The sequence below is a fragment of the Oncorhynchus nerka genome, linkage group LG14, assembly GCF_034236695.1.
Source record: "Oncorhynchus nerka isolate Pitt River linkage group LG14, Oner_Uvic_2.0, whole genome shotgun sequence".
NCBI lineage: Eukaryota > Metazoa > Chordata > Actinopteri > Salmoniformes > Salmonidae > Oncorhynchus > Oncorhynchus nerka.
The window spans coordinates 87,937,619-87,958,447 of NC_088409.1; the positions used below are offsets into that span (position 1 = coordinate 87,937,619).

At 43.6% G+C, this 20,829-nt stretch overlaps 1 protein-coding gene across 1 annotated transcript in view; it reads left to right on the plus strand.

The window, feature by feature from the left end:
- The window catches only part of pdgfd (platelet derived growth factor d), a 100,107-nt gene that overhangs the window by 40,493 nt on the left and 38,785 nt on the right, over positions 1 to 20,829 (plus strand). The window lies entirely within an intron of this gene.

A 20,829-nucleotide genomic window follows, 5' to 3' on the forward strand; every position in this document is an offset into this window, starting at 1 on the left:
GGGTTACAATTAGGGAAAGGTTAAGGAGTTAGTGGTTAGGGTGGTTAGGTTTAGGGTTAGGGAAAATAGGATTTTGAATGGAAATCAATTTTAGGTCCCCTAACGAGGATAGAAGCACAAAATGTGTGTGTTTCTGTGCTTTGCATCTGGGATATTAGCATGCTAGTTTGAACTTTCTTTAGTTTTGAATCTGTGAGGGTAAGTGAAAGGTGTCACAGCATCTTAGTAGTGCCTTATCAGCTTTGGGCCAGAGCCCTCTGATGACACTATAGCGACAACACTGATGATGGAGGGATTCGAGAGAAGGTTAAATAAGGTAGATGAATAATAGACGGGCATAGAAAGAAGGTGAGAGAGACTGTCCCTCAAGTTATACATACAGCTTACGAGGATGTAGAATAAGGAGGGAGAGAGGGGAAGAAAAGAGTGAGTTTTATGCCATGTTATAATCCTTGACCAGTGGTCCTGACAGAGGGAGGGCGCGCACTAACTCGGTTTGACAGAAATAAAGCTGATGAGTCAGTAGGAGGAAGGGATGAGAGGGGCAAGAGCGAGATAGAGACAACTCGGTTTGACAGAAATAAAGCTGACATGACATCAATTTCTAACTGCCTGATGAGAAGGAGAAAGTGCTGATCACACGTTCCTGTATGTATTCCCTACTTCAGCATGGATGCATTCATTTAGTCACTTCCTCTCTCTCTCTCCCTTCCTCTATTTCTCCCTCTTTCTCTCTCTCCTGTTCCCCCATACTGAGCGTTAGCTGCTGTGTCTGAATGATAAAACAGGACAGAAATGGAGAGAACGCCATAAATGACAGAGATGACGGGAAGTGTTGATCTAAAGACAGGAAGCCCATCACAACTGTGTGCGAGAGATTACTGTTTGTGTGTGTGCCTGTCTCTGTATAGTAGCTGACTCCATTAGAGTGTAAGACTGATACTTCTGTCACTCTGACGATAATAGCTTTACCTCAGTTGAAAGAGACCTTCTATCCGGTCGCACACACAAACAAACAAACGCCACCTGGTTGGTCCTGTCAGTCCAGCAGTGTTCTAGTTACATGCTGTGTATACACGCTTTAGGAAGGAATCCCTAACAGAGAAACTCTCATTGGAAAGCTGGCGGAAGTCTGTCTGTGATCCCTCTCCCTTTTTATCCAGCAAAGCCCAGTCCCTGCAGAGGTAAAGAGAGAATAGAGAGAGGCTCTGATTGGTTTCATTCCATTAGCTGCACTTGTACATAGGCCACACTCCACACTAAAACTGTACTTGACACTAAAGCACTCCTCTCCCCTTAGCTGGAAAAATGAATCCCATTGGTGGAGAGAGGTTAGACTGTCTCACAGCCAGTCATGAACACTACTTAATCCCACCACACACACATTTTACATTCAAACACACACACACACACACACAGTTTTAACACAGGCACACACTGTTTTAAAGGCCACCTAAGTAGCTTGATGACATCGTAAAATAAGAATTCTCAGAAGAGAATGATTTCAGCAGAATCCCTCTCACACACACACACACACACACACACACACACACACACTAGGGCACAGAGGATAAAAGTACATTACACACGTCCTCATAACCCCCCACAAAGGAGCAATTTTAGGCTAATCCAAAACACCACAAGATGTGTGGCATGCTCCATTCGCCGACACTTAGGGGGTGAGAAAGTGTGCGCGTGAATGCGTGTGCGCACGTGTGTTTTTTTAAACATAACAAATGAATGTCCATTGACACGGACAGTGAGAGGATTACACAAACACAGTGGCAAGCTAGAAGCCTGTTTACTGAACTAATTCATTATTTTCATGTACTGTGATACCCAGAAGAGGAGAGGAAAGAGATGAGGGAGGGTGGAAGATAAGGAGGAAGGGAGGAAGGGGGGAAGGATGGAGGGAGGGAGGGGGGAAGGGAGGAAGGATGGAGGGAGGAGGATGGGAAGGGAGGGAGGAAGATGGAAGGGGGGAAGGATGGAGGGAGGAGGATGGGAAGGGAGGGAGGAAGATGGGAAGGATGAAGGGAGGAAGGGGGGAAGGATGGAGGGAGGAAGATGGGAAGGATGGAGGGAGGAAGATGGGAAGGGGGAAAGGATGGAGGGAGGAGGTGGGAGAGGGAAGAGGGAGGCAGAAAGAGATAGCTAGCACTAGTCAAGGGGAAAACCAACAATCTATTCATAAAGTCCCAATATAACAGAGCAAAACTGAACACATCAAACTCTCTATAGTCCAAACAGCATCTAATATTTACTCTCATAAATAAACAAGGACCTTAATTGCTGTGTAAGTGTGCATGTGTCTGTGCATGAGTGCCTCCCTTGATGTGAGCTCAAGTACATTGATTCATTATTATCTATTCTATATCGTCACACTCAAAGGAAAAGACGCAGTCTGTCTTTGGTTCAATAGCTCTCTACCGTCTTGCATTAGCGGTAGCCTCTCCTGTCTCTCTGCCTCTCAGGCCTGTCTGACTCACCACCTGTTGATTGTTACAAACTTACCTCGTCTAATGTAGTCTGGTTCTACTCTATGGGGGTGTCTTGTAGCCTGGCAACAGGAATCTACCTCGTCCAATTGTCTTTAGCACTGACCTGCACTAGTCCCTTTAGCATGCTAGGCTAGCTCATCTCACATCGTATATAGACTTGTTTATACTGTATTATTGACTGTATGTTTGTTTTACTCCATGTGTAACTCTGTGTCGTTGTATGTGTCGAACTGCTTTGCTTTATCTTGGCCAGGTCGCAATTGTAAATTAGAACTTGTTCTCAACTTGCCTAACTGGTTAAATAAAGGTGAAATAAATCAAATAAATGTCCTTATCTTTATCCCTTTGGCATGCTAGGCTTGCTCATCTCCTTATCTTTATCCCTTTAGCATGCTAGGCCATCTCATCTCCTTATATTTATCCCCTTAGCATGATAGGCTAGCTCATCTCCTTATCTGTATCCCTTTAGCATGCTAGGCTAGCTCATCTCCTTATCTGTATCCCTTTTAGCATGTTAGGCTAGCTCATCTCCTTATCTTTATCCCTTTGGCATGCTAGGCTAGCTCATCTCCTTATCTTTATCCCTTTGGCATGCTAGGCTAGCTCATCTCCTGCAGCATAGTAGCTATAAAATAGCTAGATCACACTCTAGTTAGCAACATATTGAATACCATAATGTTCCACTGGCACTAAGCCAATCAAGGATCCTGTACTGTGAATATAACGTAGGCCCCAACACTCAACTGGCGGACGGCGGTCCAGATCCGGAGCCAGAACGAGTCAATACATATCAAATCAAATGTTATTTGTCACGGAGCAGTTGCCGTACCAGGCGGTGATACAGCCCGACAGGATGCTCTCGATTGTGCATCTGTAGAAGTTTGAGTGCTTTTGGTGACAAGCCAAATTTCTTCAGCCTCCTGAGGTTGAAGAGGCGCTGCTGCGCCTTCTCCACAACGCTGTCTGTGTTGGTGGACCAATTCAGTTTGTCCGTGATGTGTACGCCGAGGAACTTAAAACTTACTACCCTCTCCACTACGGTCCCGTCGATGTGGATAGCGGGGTGCTCCCTCTGCTCTTTCCTGAAGTCCACAATCATCTCCTTTGTTTTGTTGACGTTGAGTGTGAGGTTATGCTGACACCACGCTCCGAGGGCCCTCACCTTGTCCCTGTAGGCCGTCTCGTCGTTGTTGGTAATCAAGCCTACCACTGTAGTGTCGCCCGCAAACATGATGATTGAGTTGGAGGCGTGCAAGGCCACGCAGTCGTGGGTGAACAGGGAGTACAGGATAGGGCTCAGAACGCACCCTTGTGGGGCCCCAGTGTTGAGGATCAGCGGGGTGGAGATGTTGTTACCTACCCTCACCACCTGGGGGCGGCCCGTCAGGAAGTCCAGTACCCAGTTGCACAGGGCGGGGTCGAGACCCAGGGTCTCGAGCTTGATGACGAGTTTGGAGTGTACTATGGTGTTAAATGCTGAGCTGTAGTCGATGAACAGCATTCTCACATACAGTGGGGCAAAAAATAATTTAGTCAGCCAACAATTGTGCAAGTTCTCCCACTTAAAAAGATGAGAGGCCTGTAATTTTCATCATAGGTACACTTCAACTATGACAGACAAAATTAGATTTTTTTTTTTTTTAGGATTTTAAATTAATTTTTAATGAATTTATGTTTCCCTTAACCTCTTGGCGCACCGATCCCTTTAGCGGGATCATTTTCATCAACATCCGGTGAATTGCAGAGCGCCAAATTCAAATTAAATGACTAAAAATATTACATTTTCATGAAATCACAAGTGCAATATACCAAAACACAGCTTAGCTGGTTGTTAATCCACCTGGCGTGTCAGATTTCAAAAAAGCTTTACGGTGAAAGCAAACCATGCGACTATGTGAGGACAACTTTCAGCAGACAAAACATTACAAACAGCTAGCAGCAAAGTAGATTGGTCACGAAAGTCAGAAAAGCAATCAAGTTAATCGCTTACCTTTGATTTCGTATGTTTGTTACACAATAAATGTTTCTTTTGTTCCATAAAGATTATTTTTATATCCAAAAAACTCTCCTTTTGTTTAGTAATCCACAAGCTCGTGCAGGTCACTACGGGCAGACGAGAATTCCAAATGGTATCCGTAAAGTTCGTAGAAACACGTCAAATGTTTTTTATAATCAATCCTCAGGTTGTTTTTACAATAAATAATCGATAATATTTCAACCTGACGGTAGCCTTTTCAATAGGAGAAAGAGAGAGAAAAGGTCTCGCTCCAGGCGCTCGCGCATGCATAAATCTGGGGACACCTAGCTATCCACTAACGTGATGTGATCATTCTAGCTAATTTTTCTGAATAAAAGCCTGAAACTATGTCTAAAGACTGTTAACACCCTGTGGAAGCCATAGGGAAAGGAATCTGGTTGATATCCCTTTAAATGGAAGATAGGCTTGCAATGGAACAGAGTAGTTTCAGAAAATCAGCACTTCCTGGTTGGATTTTCCTCAGGTTTTCGCTTGCAATATCAGTTCTGTTACACTCACAGACAATATTTTGACAGTTTTGGAAACTTTAGTGTTTCTATCCTAATCTGCCAATTATATGCATATTCTAGCTTCTGGCCCTGAGAAATAGGCAGTTTACTTTGGGAATGTTTTTTTATCCAAACATCAAAATACTGCCCCCTTGTTTCAAGAGGTTTTTAAGCCCTGACCTGTAAGAAAGGAGGTCACGCTAAGGAAGCAGCGAGTACTGTATCATGCTAGGCTAGTATGTACCCTTAGCCTTGACCTGCACTAGTTCCTTTATCATGCTAGGCTAGTATGTACCCTTATCCCTGACCTGCACTGGTCCAGTTAGCACCCTAGCCTCTCCAGTGAGGCATCTCTTTAGCACCTTGACTACACCTGCTGAATAATGCAGACAGCACCTTCGCTGAGTCAGTGCTTTGGCCTGGCCATCAGGGACACAGGCTGACTGTCTTTGGCAGGCTATCACACACACACACACGCACATGCGCGCACACATACCATTACAAGCACAAGTCATGTGGTCTGTTTGGTGGCTGCCTCGTAACTTGACATGACATTTTGGTAGCTCTACCCTATCAGTTTGAAGATGCAAGAATGTTCTACAAGCCATATGTAAAGGACCTCTGCTCTATACAGGACTCAGTCCTGTATAGAGCAGTCTCTAACTATTCCTGTGTGGACGTCTCTAACTATTCCTGTGTGGACCAGAAGAATAGTAAACAAACAAACATTTCACCAACTTGGGACATTTTGTTAGTCACTACGAGATCTATGCTATTTCTAGGGGGATTAGAATTAGAATTAGTTAGAATTAGTGTTACGGTTAGAGTTAGGTCAAGGGTTAGGAGCTAGGGTTTGTTTTAGGGTTAGGGTTAGGCGCAAGGGTTTGGGTTAGGGTTAGGAGCTAGGGTTTGTGTTATAGTTAGGGTTAGGCGTAGGTTTTTGGGTTACGGTTAGGGTAAGAGTACAGGTTAGGGAAAATAGGATTTTGAATGGGACTGAATTGTGTGTCCTCACGAGGTTAGCTGTGTTTGTGTTAATGTTGAATCTAGGTAGTCTCACACACTCTCTCTCACAAAAACACACGCACACAAGCAAGTCGCAGGGGCGGAAGGATGAGGAGTCACAGTGGATCCCTAAATAAACTGTGTGTGTGTGTGTGTGTGTGTGTGTGTGTGTGTGTGTGTGTGTGTGTGTGTGTGTGTGTGTGTGTGATCCATCTCCATAAATAAACTGTGTGTGTGTGTGATCCATCTCCATAAATAAACTGTGTGTGTGTGTGTGTGAGATCCATCTCCATCTCCATAAGTGAATAAACAGAATGAATAAGAAATTCCCTCGAAGAACGCAAAGTAAACAGAGAAAGTGAGAGTGGACGAGGAGTGGGTGTGGGACCGAGGGAATGAGAGAAAGAAAGATGAGATGTGTGGCTCAGTTGGTAGAGCATGGTGCTTGCAACACCAGGGTTGTGGGTTTGATTCCCACGGGGGACCTGTAACAAAACATTTTTAAAAATGTATTCACTCAATATTATATGTGGCTCTGGATAAGTGTCTGCTAAATGACTGAGATGTAACGAGATGGAACACAGCTATCTGTCTGTAACCTTCCAGCACTGAGAGTGTTTACCAATAATTCATCAACAGCATTGTGTGTGTGTGTTCGCAGGTTATGTGTGTGTCTATAGTCTTATCCCTTGAGTCTGTATCTGAAGTGTACAGAGCCCAGCTCAATATCATTGATTTTGCGATACCAACACTCCTGAATTAGGATTAACCAAAACTAATGATTAACAATGACACACACACACACCGGTGTACTGACAGCAAGCTACTGCAGCACAAAAAAGCCATTTACCCTACACCAAACACACACTGTCATGACGTTGGCCTGGGGGGTAGGTTTATGACAGTCATAAATACAGTGGGTCAGCCACCAATTGTGCAAGTTCTCCCACTTAAAAAGATGAGGCCTGTAATTTTCATCATAAGTACACTTCAACTATGACAGACACAATTAGACAAAAAATCAGAAAATCACATTGTAGGATTTTTTATTTATTTGCAAATTATGGTGGAAAATAAGTATTTGTTCACCTACAAACAAGCAAGATTTCTGGCTCTCACAGACCTGTAACTTCTTCTTTAAGAGGCTCCTCTGTCCTCCACTCGTTACCTGTATTAATGGCACTTGTTTGAACTTGTTATCAGTATAAAAGACACCTGTCCACAACTTCAAACAGTCACACTCCAAACTCCACTATGGCCAAGTCCAAAGAGCTGTCAAAGGACACCAGAAACAAAATTGTAGACCTGCACCAGGCTGGGAAGACTGAATCTGCAATAGGTAAGCAGCTTGGTTTGAAGAAATCAACTGTGGGAGCAATTATTAGGAAATGGAAGACATACAAGACCACTGATAATCTCCCTCGATCTGGGGTTCCACGCAAGATCTCACCCCGTGGGGTCAAAATGATCACAAGAACGGTGAGCAAAAATCCCAGAACCACACGGGGGGACCTAGTGAATGACCTGCAGAGAGCTGGGACCAAAGTAACAAAGCCTACCATCAGTAACACACTACGCTGCCAGGGACTCAAATCCTGCAGTGCCAGACGTGTCCCCCTGCTTATGCTAGTACATGTCCAGGCCTGTCTGAAGTTTGCTAGAGAGCATTTGGATGATCCAGAATAAGATTGGGAGAATGTCATATGGTCAGATGAAACCAAAATAGAACTTTTTGGCAAAAACTCAACTCATCGTGTTTGGAGGACAAAGAATGCTGAGTTGCATCCAAAGAACACCATACCTACTGTGAAGCATGGGGGTGGAAACATCATGCTTTGGGGCTGTTTTTCTGCAAAGGGACCAGGACGACTGATCCGTGTAAAGGAAAGAATGAATGGGGCCATGTATCGTGAGATTTTGAGTGAAAACCTCCTTCCATCAGCAAGGGCATTGAATATGAAACGTGGCTGGGTCTTTCAGCATGACAATGATCCCAAACACACCGTCTGGGCAACGAAGGAGTGGCTTCGTAAGAAGCATTTCAAGGTCCTGGCCTAGCCAGTCTCCAGATCTCAACCCCATAGAAAATCTTTGGAGGGAGTTGAAAGTCTGTGTTGCCCAGCAACAGCCCCAAAACATCACTGCTCTAGAGGAAATCTGCATGGAGGAATGGGCCAAAATACCAGCAACAGTGTGTGAAGACTTACAGAAAACGTTTGACCTCTGTCATTGCCAACAAAGGGTATATAACAAAGTATTGAGATAAACTTTTGTCATTGACCAAATACTTATTTTCCACCATAATTTGCAAATGGTGCGGTGGTACTTAGTTCGGTTGTCATCTGAGACATTCTCATCAATGATAAGATGACATAAACTCTACAGTAGAAAGTCTACACATCAGAGTTATCGGATTCACATGGAATTGTTGTTCAATTTAAATGTTTGAATATGAAATTATTCGTGATGGTATGAAATGTGATTTTAACTTCTAAAATGTGAGATTTGGGTTTTCATAAGATATGGCTCTGCTCAATCAGTGGCCCGCCCCTGTGAAGGGACATGGTTATAAAACGTTTCAAAGACACCCTCCTCTCCCTTCCTATATAAGCCCTTGACGACAATATAACTTCCTGTTCCGAGTAGGACGACCGTCCTATGTCAGAATGGTTCAGATAATAACTACAGAACGAAGCCAACAGCGTGTGCTTTGGTTGCAAATGTTATGAACTTTGAACTCTTATTCACTACAGAAGTGATACTTCCTAGCCGTTGAGTTAGCAACAGCAGATGCAACAAGGGTTAGGAAGGAACAGACAGAGTATCCCGTCTATCACCCAACGACGTTACTACAAGGTATCCAATTGACAACGAGAGAAATTCTTCAAAGGACTCTGTTTAGGGCCATTCGGAGGGTGAGGGCTAGGGCCATTCCCCCCAGAAATGTCTGGGACCTGTTGGATCGGAGGGTGGGGGCTAGGGCCATTCCCCCCAGAAATGTCTGGGAACTGTTGGATCGAAGGGTGAGGGCCTTCCATCTACCATCAACCTACCGAAGCGCAGCTCAGAGTAAATATTTATTGCATTTTCCTTTTCCAAATGGGCGGTAATTTAGATTGCATCAGATACTGTATTTACGATAGCACAGATTCTCCCTGTGTCCCTCAGTCTTCCCGCTCTTTCACTCAAACCCAGCCCTTTTCCTTTGTGTAACAAGCTGTCATATATGTTCCGCCCGCTAGGGACGTTTTCCTTTATGATGTCATTTGTAAATAATTTATGATTTAATTATGTGTATGTGTAATTCTGTGTGATTAGTTAACCTCTTCAACCTATGGGGGCGCTATGTCATTATTGGATAAAAAGACGTGCCCGTTTTAAGCGCAATATTTTGTCACGAAAAGATGCTCGACTATGCATGGAATTGACAGCCTTGGAAAGACAAAACTCTGACGTTTCCAAAACTGCAAAGATATTATCTGTGAGTGCTCCAGAACTAATGCTACAGGCGAAACTAAGATGAAGTTTCATACTGGAAATGCCCCAGATTCTGAAGGCGCTGTGTTCCAATGTCTCCTCGTTCGTTTTAAGTTTGTTTTAATGACTTAATTTTTATTTATTTTTTTCCTTACCCAAACGTGATGAACAAAACGGAGCGATTAGTCGACACAAATAATATTTTTTGTAAAAACGGAACATTTGCTATCTGAGAGTCTCCTCATTGAAAACATCTGAAGTTCTTCAAAGGTAAATTATTTTATTTGAATCCTTTTCTGAGGGGAATGGCCCTAGCCCTCACCCTCCGATCCAACAGGTCCCAGACATTTCTGGGGGGGAATGGCCCTAGCCCCCACCCTCCGATCCAACAGGTCCCAGACATTTCTGGGGGGAATGGCCCTAGCCCTCACCCTCCGATCCAACAGGTCCCAGACATTTCTGCGGGGAATGGCCCTAGCCCTCACCCTCCGATCCAACAGGTCCCAGACATTTCTGAGGGGAATGGCCCTAGCCCTCACCCTCCGATCCAAAAGGTCCCAGACATTTCTGCGGGAAATGGCCCTAGCCCCCCAACCTCCGATCCAACAGGTCCTTGACATTTCTGGGGGGAATGGCCCTAGCCCTCACCCTCCGATCCAACAGGTCCCAGACGTGCTGAATGGGATTGAGATTCGGGCTCTTCGCTGGCCATGGCAGAACACTGACATTCCTGTCTTGCAGGACATCACGCACAGAACGAGCTGTATGGCTGGTGGAATTGTCATGCTGGATGGTCATGTCAGGATGAGCCTGCAGGAGGATGTCTTCCCTGTAACGCACAGGGTTGAGATTGCCTGCAATGACAACAAGCTCAGTCCGATGATGCTGTGACATTCCACCCCAGACCTTAACGGACCCTTCACCTCCAAATCAATCCCGTTCCAGAGTACAGACCTCGGTGTAACGCTCATTCCTTCGACAATAAATTTGAGTCCAACCATCACCCCTGGTGAGACAAAACCGCAACTCGTCAGTGAAGAGCACTTTTTGCCAGTCCTGTCCAGCGACGGTGGGTTTGTGCCCATAGGCGATGTTGTTGCCTGTGATGTCTGGTGACGACGTGCCTTACAACAGGCTTCTCTCAGCCTATTGCGGACAGTCTGAGCACTGATGGAGGGATTGTGCGTTCCTGGTGTAACTTGGGCAGTTGTTGTTGCCATCCTGTACCTGTCCCACAAGTGTGATGTTCGGATGTACCGATCATGTGCAGGTGTTGTTACACGTGGTCTGCCACTGTGAGGATGATCAGCTGTCCGTCCTGTCTTCCTGTAGCGCTGTCTTAGGTGTCTCACAGTACGGACATTGCAATTTATTGCCCTGGCCACATCTGCAGTCCTCAAGCCTCCTTGCAGCATGCCTAAGGCATGTTCATGCAGATGAACAGTGACCATGGGCATATTTCTTTTGGTGTTTTGCGGAGTCGGTAGAAAGGCCTCTTTAGTGTCCTAAGTTTTCATAACTGTGACCTTAATTGCCTACCGTCTGTAAGCTGTTAGTGTTTTAATGACCATTCCACGGGTGCATGTTTATTAATTGTTTATTGTTCATTGAACAAGAGTGAGTTCATTGAACAAGCGTTAGTTTACATACACACACACTCTGAGAGAGTCAGACTCAGAGCCACCTATAGCATGCATACACCTTCACTGAGTGACAGACACGTACAAACACTGTTGGTAAATCTGCTTGTCTACCTGGCTTGGTTCTAGCGGGAGTAGAGTTTATTGAATATCAGACCTAACCCCTCTGAGCTTTACCAATGTCGAGCAGAAAGTGTGTGTGTGTGTGTGTGCGCACACTCCCTCTGAGTTGTACTGATATCTGACAGTGATATTTTGACAGCCATCCTGCTCCTGAAATCTGCACCCTGTCTGTCTGGCTCACATCAGCTGTGTATGATGCACAGGCCCTGCAGTGTGTGTGTCAGTGTGTGTGTCTGTGTGAGTGAGCTGCATACATGTGTGAGTACAGAGATAGATGTATGTCACACTGTGACTTGGCCTGTCCTCAGAGGGTTACGATGAGAACGGGACGTAATGTACTGTACGTACAGTCACTGTGGGGACGATGTCATCGATGCACTTATTGATGAAGCCACTGACTGATGTGGTGTACTCCTCAATGCCATCAGAGGAATCCCCGACCATATTCCAGTCTGTGCTAGCAAAACAGTGCTGTATCTTAGCATCTGCTTCATCTGACCACTTTTTTTTATTGATCTTGTCACTGGTGCTTCCTGCTTTAATTTTTGCTTGTAAGCCGGAATCAGGAGGATAGAATGATGATGAGATTTACCAAATGGAGGGCGAGGGAGAGCTTTGTATGCGTCTCTGTGTGTGGAGTAAAGGTGGTCCAAAGTTTTACTTAAAAAAAATTCTCTCTCTGGTTGCACATTTAACATGCTGATAGAAATTTTGGAAAACGGATTTATGTTTCCCTGCATTAAAGTCCTAGGAGCGCCGCTTCTGGGCGAGCGTTTTGTTTCTGTTTGCTTATGGCGGAATACAGCTCATTCAAGGATGTCTTAGAGCATCAGTCTGTGGTGGCATGTAAAAATACAGATAGTGTGGTCTACAGCTTATCATGAGATACTCTACCTCAGGTGAGCAATAGCTCGAGACTTCCTTAGATATTGTGCACCAGCTGTTATTTACAAAAATACATAGTCCACCGCCCGTTGTCTTACCAGACGCCGCTGTTCTATCCTGCCGGTACAGCGTATAACCAGCCAGCTGTATGTTGATAGTGTCGTCGTTCAGCCACGACTCTGAAAGGCATATGATATTAGTTTTGAATGTCCAGTTGGTAGTTTAATCTTCCGCGTATGTCATCGATTTTATTCTCCAAAGATTGCACGTTTGCTAGCAGAATGGAAGGAAGTGGGGGTTTATTTGATCGCCTACGAATTCTCAGAAGGCAGCGCACCCTGTGGCCCCTTTTTCACCTCCTCTTCACGCAAATGACAGGAATCTGGGCCTGTTCCCGAGAAAGCGGTATATCATTCGCGTCAGACTCGTTCAAGGGAAAAAGGTTTCTGCCAGTCCGTGGTGAGTAATCGCAGTCCTCATGTACAGAAGTTATTTTCAGTCATAAGAAATGGTAGAGGCAACATTTTGTACAAGATAAGTAAAAAAAAATAAGTTACAAACAACAGAAATTAGCAAAAATAGACAATCTGTTGGGGAGGCGTAAAACGTCAGCCTTGTTCTCTGGCGCCATTTTATTATCTACTGATGATGTGTGTTTATACCTACCATCTACTGATGATATGTGTTTTATACCTACCATCTACTGATGACATGTGTTTCATACCTACCATCTACTGATGACATGTGTTTATACCTACCATCTACTGATGACATGTGTTTTATACCTACCATCTACTGATGATATGTGTTTATACCTACCATCTACTGATGATATGTGTTTATACCTACCATCTACTGATGACATGTGTTTTATACCTACCATCTACTGATGACATGTGTTTTATACCTACCATCTACTGATGACATGTGTTTCATACCTACCATCTACTGATGACATGTGTTTATACCTACCATCTACTGATGATATGTGTTTTATACCTACCATCTACTGATGACATGTGTTTTATACCTACCATCTACTGATGATATGTGTTTTATACCTACCATCTACTGATGATATGTGTTTTATACCTACCATCTACTGATGATATGTGTTTATACCTACCATCTACTGATGACATGTGTTTTATACCTACCATCTACTGATGATATGTGTTTATACCTACCATCTACTGATGATATGTGTTTATACCTACCATCTACTGATGATATGTGTTTATACCTACCATCTACTGATGATATGTGTTTATACCTACCATCTACTGATGATATGTGTTTATACCTACCATCTACTGATGATATGTGTTTATACCTACCATCTACTGATGACATGTGTTTTATACCTACCATCTACTGATGACATGTGTTTTATACCTACCATCTACTGATGATATGTGTTTATACCTACCATCTACTGATGATATGTGTTTATACCTACCATCTACTGATGTTGGGACTCGGAATAGACGAAGGAGAGAAGGAGTTGAATTGCTCTGTGATTATGGTTTGGGTCACAATTTCTTCTGGGTCCGTATGTATCAAGTGTATCAGAGTGGGAGCGCTGGTCTGGGAGCGCGGGTCTGAGAGTGCCGATCAACTGTACATCATAATGAATAAGATTACACAGGAGAATCTGATCCTAGATCAGCACTCCTACTCTAAGACATACAGCTCCAGGACTGCTTTCTTTAACAACTGCCAAGAAAAGCTCTGAACCCCAGCCTTGTATAACATATATAGCAAGAGAGAGAAGGGAGGGGAATGCATTGCATAGTGCTGTCACACAGTAGTGGAACCCACCAATTGTGAGAGAAGAGATGGAGGGGGTAGAGGGAGGTGAAGAAGAGCATAGGAGGAGAGGGGGGGGGGTGGGGGGGGTGAGAAGTGACGCTGACCAAAGCTGACACCCCTCGGCATGCAGCGTTACCCCAGGGGAGGAAGAGTAGCAGGGAGTGTGTGTGTGTGTGTGTGTGCGTGACTGAATCAGAGGAAACGGGGGAGGGATGCAATATTACAAGCTGAGGTGTCAGGAGGGATGGCAACGTGGCAAACACACACACATGCTAAAAAGCTGAGCAAACACGGGCCTTGACTATAGCCTGCAGCCTCAGGGGAGGGAAAGGATTTAATTGGCCCACAGTGGAGATGTTCAGTCAACTAGACTTCCAACCACATCAAGGCCAACACACACAGACACACACACAGTGGCAGGTTGTTAAGCAGCTGTACTTTTCTAATCGGGAAATAATTGACATCATGTAAATGACATGTGAGTGTCAAACACACACACACCCAGATGTTTCTCCATATCTGTCCATGGCCCAGCACAGGGCTGTGGCTGGACTATGCAATGTGCCGGTGTTAGAGACTATTCCAGGGCCACTGCTGTAGAGAATGACTGTGTCCTCTCTGTCTTATGTGAGCAGTCACCCAGAACACTGACAGATTACTGGGGGCTGCAGGGCACAAATTAATGGAAGGACGCAGGGTGTATACATGCATAAGCAACACGTACACACACTCCGCTGACACTCGCACCGCATGCATCCGCACACACACACACACACACACACACACACACACACACACACACACACACACCATTAATAACGAGGTCTATCAACGCGTTTTTGTAAAAGAGCACATGTGTACACAATCACCTACCTGGACAAATAATGGCGGGACCAACTGGCCATTCATTTTCCAGAATCAACGTTTATTGATACTCTCGTTTTAGCAGTGTCTGTTCTACGTGTATCTTGAGTAGTTGAGACATAAAAAGGATATTGTTAGAAAAATGAAGTCCTTTATCACAGTATAATAATGTCTGTGTGTTTGTGTCCATATGACCGATTTCTGTTGGACCAAACCTCAAATACAAATAGTGAGTTGAAAACGCTTGTCAGGGAATAAAAATGTGATCTTTCAACTTTTGGGGTGTGACAGGCAGAGAGGCAGGGGCTTGGTGTGTGTAAACCATAGAGCTTTTTGGGTGTGACGGGCAGAGAGGCAGGGGCTTGGTGTGTGTAAACCATAGAGCGAGAGGTTTCAGTCTCGCTAAAATCTGTCAGAAATAAGGCCAGTGCGTTTATTTTTTAAAATTTAACTAGGCACGTCAGTTCAGAACAAATTCTTATTTACAATGACAGCCTACACCGGCCAAACCTGGGCGCTTAAGGGACTCCCAATGACAGCTGGTTGTGATACAACCTGGATTCGAACCAGGGTGTCTGTAGTGACGCCTCTAGCACTGAGATGCAGTTCCTTAGACCACTGCGCCACTCGGGAGCCCGTTTCTATGGGCTTATTTTGGCCCTAAGTTTTGTCACCTGCCTTCCCGCCTTTGGGACAACGACTCCCATTGTTACGACGGATACTGATCTTTATATACAGATCTCTGGTGAAAATGGGAAGCTGCACACAGTGGCGCGAAGGAGACCAGACCAAAAATATAACATGAGAACAAGCGGACATAAACTCATTAAAAAAATAACAAAACTTTGATTCTTGGGATAAAGGCACTTGGAATATAAAAACATTTTAATGAATCAAATTAATTTGATATATCGCTCAGCCCTATCTCTTCTTGGAAAGGAGACAAAATTAATATGAGTTTAAAGTGCATCTTACAGCAGCAGGGTGTAATGTTCTATCAGCTCCCTGGAATCTATTTCTGCTGCGAGTGACGATCACACCAACACAACACCGTCAGCAGGACAATTAGACTACATTAAAATAGTGACATAGACAGTTTGTGTTGGTGTGCGTGTGTTTATTACAAACTCAGCAAAAAAAGAAACGTCCTCTCACTGTCAACTGCATTTATTTTCAGCAAACGTAACATGTGTAAATATTTGAATGAACATAACAAGATTCAACAACTGAGACATAAACTGAACAAGTTCCACAGTCATGTGACTAGCAGAAATGGAATAATGTGTCCCTGAACAAAGGTGGGTTGGATTCAAAATCAAAAGGAACAGTCAGTATCTGGTGTGGCCACCAGCTGCATTAAGTACTGCAGTGCATCTCCTCCTCATGGACTGCACCTGATTTGCCAGTTCTTGCTGTGAGATGTTACCCCAATCTTCCACCAAGGCACCTGCAAGTTCCCGGATATTTCTGGGGGGAATTGCCCTAGCCCTCACCCTCCGATCCAACAGGTCCCAGACATGCTGAATGTGATCGAGATTCGGGCTTTCGCTTGCCATGGCAGAACACTGACATTCCTGTTATGCAGGAAATCACGTACAGAACGAGCAGTATGACTGGTGGCATTGTCATGCTGGAGGGTCATGTCAGGATGAGCCTGCAGGAAGGGTACCACATGAGGGAGGAGGATGTCTTCCCTGTAACGCACAGCGTTGAGATTCCCTGCAATGACAACAAGCTCAGTCCGATGATGCTGACACACACATCACATTCCCAGTGGGTCAGAAGATCACATACACTCATTTACTATTTGGTAGCATTGCCTTTAAATTGTTTAACCTGGGTCAAATGTTTCAGGTAGCCTTCCACAAGCGTCCCACAATAAGTTGGGTGAATTTTGGCCAATTACTCCTAACAGAGCTGCTTCAGGTTTGTAGGCCTCCTTGCTCGCACATGCTTTTTCAGTTCTGCCCACACATTTAATATAGGATTGAGGTCAGGGCTTTGTGATGGCCACTCCAATACTTTGACTTTGTTGTCCTTAAGCCATTTTGCCACAACTTTGGAAGTATGCTTGGGGTCTTTGTCCATTTGCGACCAAGTTTGTTGGTCCCCCTTTTTCCTCCAAACATAACGATGTTCATTATGGCCAAACAGTTCTATTTTTGTTTCATCAGACCAGTGGGAATTTCTCCAAAAAGTACCATCTTTGTCCCCATGTGAAGTTACAAACCATAGTCTGGCTTTTTTATGGCAGTGGCTTCTTCCTTGCTGAGCAGCCTTTCAGGTTATGTCGATATAGGACTCGTTTTACTGTGGATATAAATACTTTTGTACCCGTTTCCTCCAGCCTTTGCTGTTGTTCTGGGATTGATTTGCACTTTTCGCACCAAAGTACATTCATCTCTAGGAGACAGAACCCGTCTTCTTCCTGAGCGGTATGACGGCTGTGTGGTCCCATGGTGTTTATACTTGCATGCTATTGTTTCTACAGATGAACGTGGTACCTTCAGGCATTTGGAAAATGCTCCTAAGGATGAACCAGACTTGTGGAGGTCTACATTTTTTTTCTGAGGTCTGGGTCTTGGCTAATTTCTTTTGATTTTCCCATGATGTCAAGGAAAGAGGCAATGAATTTGAAGGTAGGCCTTGACATACATCCACAGGTACACCTCCAATTGACTCAAATGATGTCAATGATGCCTATCAGAAGCTTCTAAAGCCATGACATAATTTTCTGGAATTTTCCAAGCTGTTTAAAGGCACAGTCAACTTAGTGTATGTAAACTTCTGATCCACTGGAATTGTGATACAGTGAAATAATCTGTCAGTAAACAATTGTTGGAAAAATTACGTGTCATGTACGAAGTAGATGTCCTAACCGACTTGTCAAAACTATAGTTTGTTAACAATAAATTTGTTTGAGTGGTTGAAAAACAAATTTGAATGACTCCAACCTAAGTTTACGTAAACTACCGACTTCAACTGTAACTTGCAAATCCGGGTTAGTTTTCAATATCTTTGTATGAGATTAAATGAATTGTCTGGCTAGCAGGGATCTTCTTAGCTGGCCAATTTGAGTTGAAACATTATCTTTGTATGAGATTAAATGAATTGTCTGGCTAGCAGGGATCTTCTTAGCTGGCCAATTTGAGTTGAAACATTATCGATAGCAAGCTGGCTAATGTTACATCGTATCATCAAACATTATCGTCAGGTATGTAGGTCGACCGGTAATTTTTTAGTCGAGCAGTTGTAAAAAAAATGAACAAGTTTTATGGCGCATCTTGACTTGATCGACGTCTGTCTCAGTGGAGTGGACTCTGGGGGTCCAGAATATTTTACAATGTTGCAGGTTGTTAGCGCTTCTGGCTGGACCAATTTGATGGTTGATACAACGTTTCAAGTTCCTTGCAGACAGGCCATTTGTACCTGCAGGCTCAAAAAAAAATTATGTAGGCTATTTGTACATAGTTGACAATAGTTGACTACTTTTAAGTTACTTTTAGATTTGTAGAATTTTCATTTACATTTATCACATGACAAAGATTTTGAAATAAGCCGACTTTAGTATGAAATAAATAAAAATGTTCCACGAAAATTTGAAAATGAAAATCCTAACTGGCACGCAGATCGGTAGAAATGGTAAGATAAATTGGCACTCCAAATGGAAAATGTTGCCTACCACAGGTGTAGCCTATTAGCCTAGTAATCTGCAAAGGCCAGCAGCAGCGGGAAGAGGAGGTTCGGGAACAGGTATTTTTCTTATGGTTAGGCTATCTTGATCTCTGGCTTCCTCTTGAGTCATTTGTGCATCTTAATTATTTACTGGCAGTGTGCTTAAAGCATTAGACAAGCAGTAGGCTACAAATAGTTGCTTTTATAAAAACACACAGGGTGTGTTTATATATGGGGAAAAAACACGTTTTAAAATTGTGACCAGTCGATGGGTCAAAAGAACCGACGAGGCTTGGTTGACCAAGATTTTGTTTTGTCGGGAACAGCTCTAGACATCTACAACGTTAGCAAATCTTCCTCTCTTTAACATTACATCACATTACACATTAGTGAGAGGTTATGTATTTAGCTAGTAACATCTCAGTATCATAGCTAGCTAGGAAACTAGCTACTCGCAACTAATCACAACCATCATGTTTGTTGTATTTAATCCATTCCTTGCCATCTTGCGCAATATTGTGGAATGCATTAGAAGTTTACACCAACTTTTTGGAAGGCCATTTCCCCTACTATGCCGAGAATGCATTGCAGACTTGACAACATGTCCGCAACACATAGCAGCTGGGGGCGGACCACACCTTGTTGTCGCTGGGCAATTGGACATCGTTGGCAAAAGTGGGCATGTAAGTAATCCGTCCCCAACCCATCCATACCCGTCGTGATGCATTTGACGGGTATGATTTCTCACCATTCCTTCACCAAACTACAAATTTTGATTTGGACGAGACTGACTTTTTGACCAAAATTACACTTTGTTGTCAATTTTGACACTAGAATGAATGTTTCAGACCCACATAGGTTGTTAGTTCTCTTCAAAGTAGTCAAAAGTTTAGTATGTGGGCCCATATTCCAGGCATGCAATGATTAGTCACTTATTTATTTATCCATTATTTTAACAGGTAAGTTGACTGAGAACACACTCATTTGCAGCAACGACCTGGGGAATAGTTACAGGGGAGAGGAGCAGGATGAATGAGCCAATTGTAAACTGGGGATGATTAGGTGACCGTGATGGTTTGAGGGCCAGATTGGGAATTTAGCCAGGACACCGGGGTTAACACCCCTACTCTTACGATAAGTGCCATGGGATCTTTAATGACCTCAGAGAGTCAGGACACCCATTTAACTTCCCATCCGAAAGGCGGCACCCTACACAGGGCAGTGTCCTGGGGCAGTGTCCACAGGGCAGTGTCCCCAATCACTGCTCTGGGGTATTGGAATAGTTTTTAGACCAGAGGAAAGGGGGCCTCCTACTGGCCCTCCAACACCATTTCCAGCACCATCTGGTCTCCCATACAGGGACTGACCAGGACCAACCCTGCTTAGCTTCAGAAGCAAGCCAGCAGTGGTATGCAGGGTGGTATGCTGCTGGCATGTAAATAAGAATATCATATGTTGCATTTATACATACTATCGTGATTAGGGATAATCCTGATGAATCGTTAATAATGATAAGTGAGAAAGTTAAAGGCACAAAGATCATACCCCAAAGTCACGCTATCCTCTCAACATTACCAATAACGGGAGGTTACCATTTTGGGGGGAGAATGATTTCTCACTCATGAATTTTCACCATTCATTCACCAAATACTAAACACATACTGTATAAGGGTCGTTTCATGTGATTTCCATCACTTTCTAACAGCAACCATTTTGATTTGAAACCCTCCATACATTTTTGCCCATGGGTCTGCAGAAGTGGTGAGAAAGAAACTTTTTGGATCTGAATGGCAACATTTCGGAGCTAGAGGTACTCAGTTTACCCTTGTTGCATATCCCACCCCATCATGAGACATCTATGTCTTCATCAATGAAACAGATTAACTGTTGAGTTTTAAATAGTTTTAAAGCTTACAAACAGGGTTGTCAAACTACTTGACAATTTATTGAAAAACGTTTATTTATAAAAATGTACATTATTTCAAAGTCAATTATCTAAAAATGCTAACTTAGATTTATTTTGTTCATATACACTGCTCAAAAATATAAAGGGAACACTAAAATAACACATCCTAGATCTGAATGAATGAAATATTCTTATTAAATACTTTTTTCTTTACATAGTTAAATGTGCTGACAACAAAATCACACAAAATTATCAATGGAAATCAAATTTATCAACCCATGGAGGTCTGGATTTGGAGTCACACTCAAAATTAAAGTGTAAAACCACACTACAGGCTGATCCAACTTTGATGTAATGTCCTTAAAACAAGTCAAAATGAGGCTCAGTAGTGTGTGCGGCCTCCACGTGCCTGTAT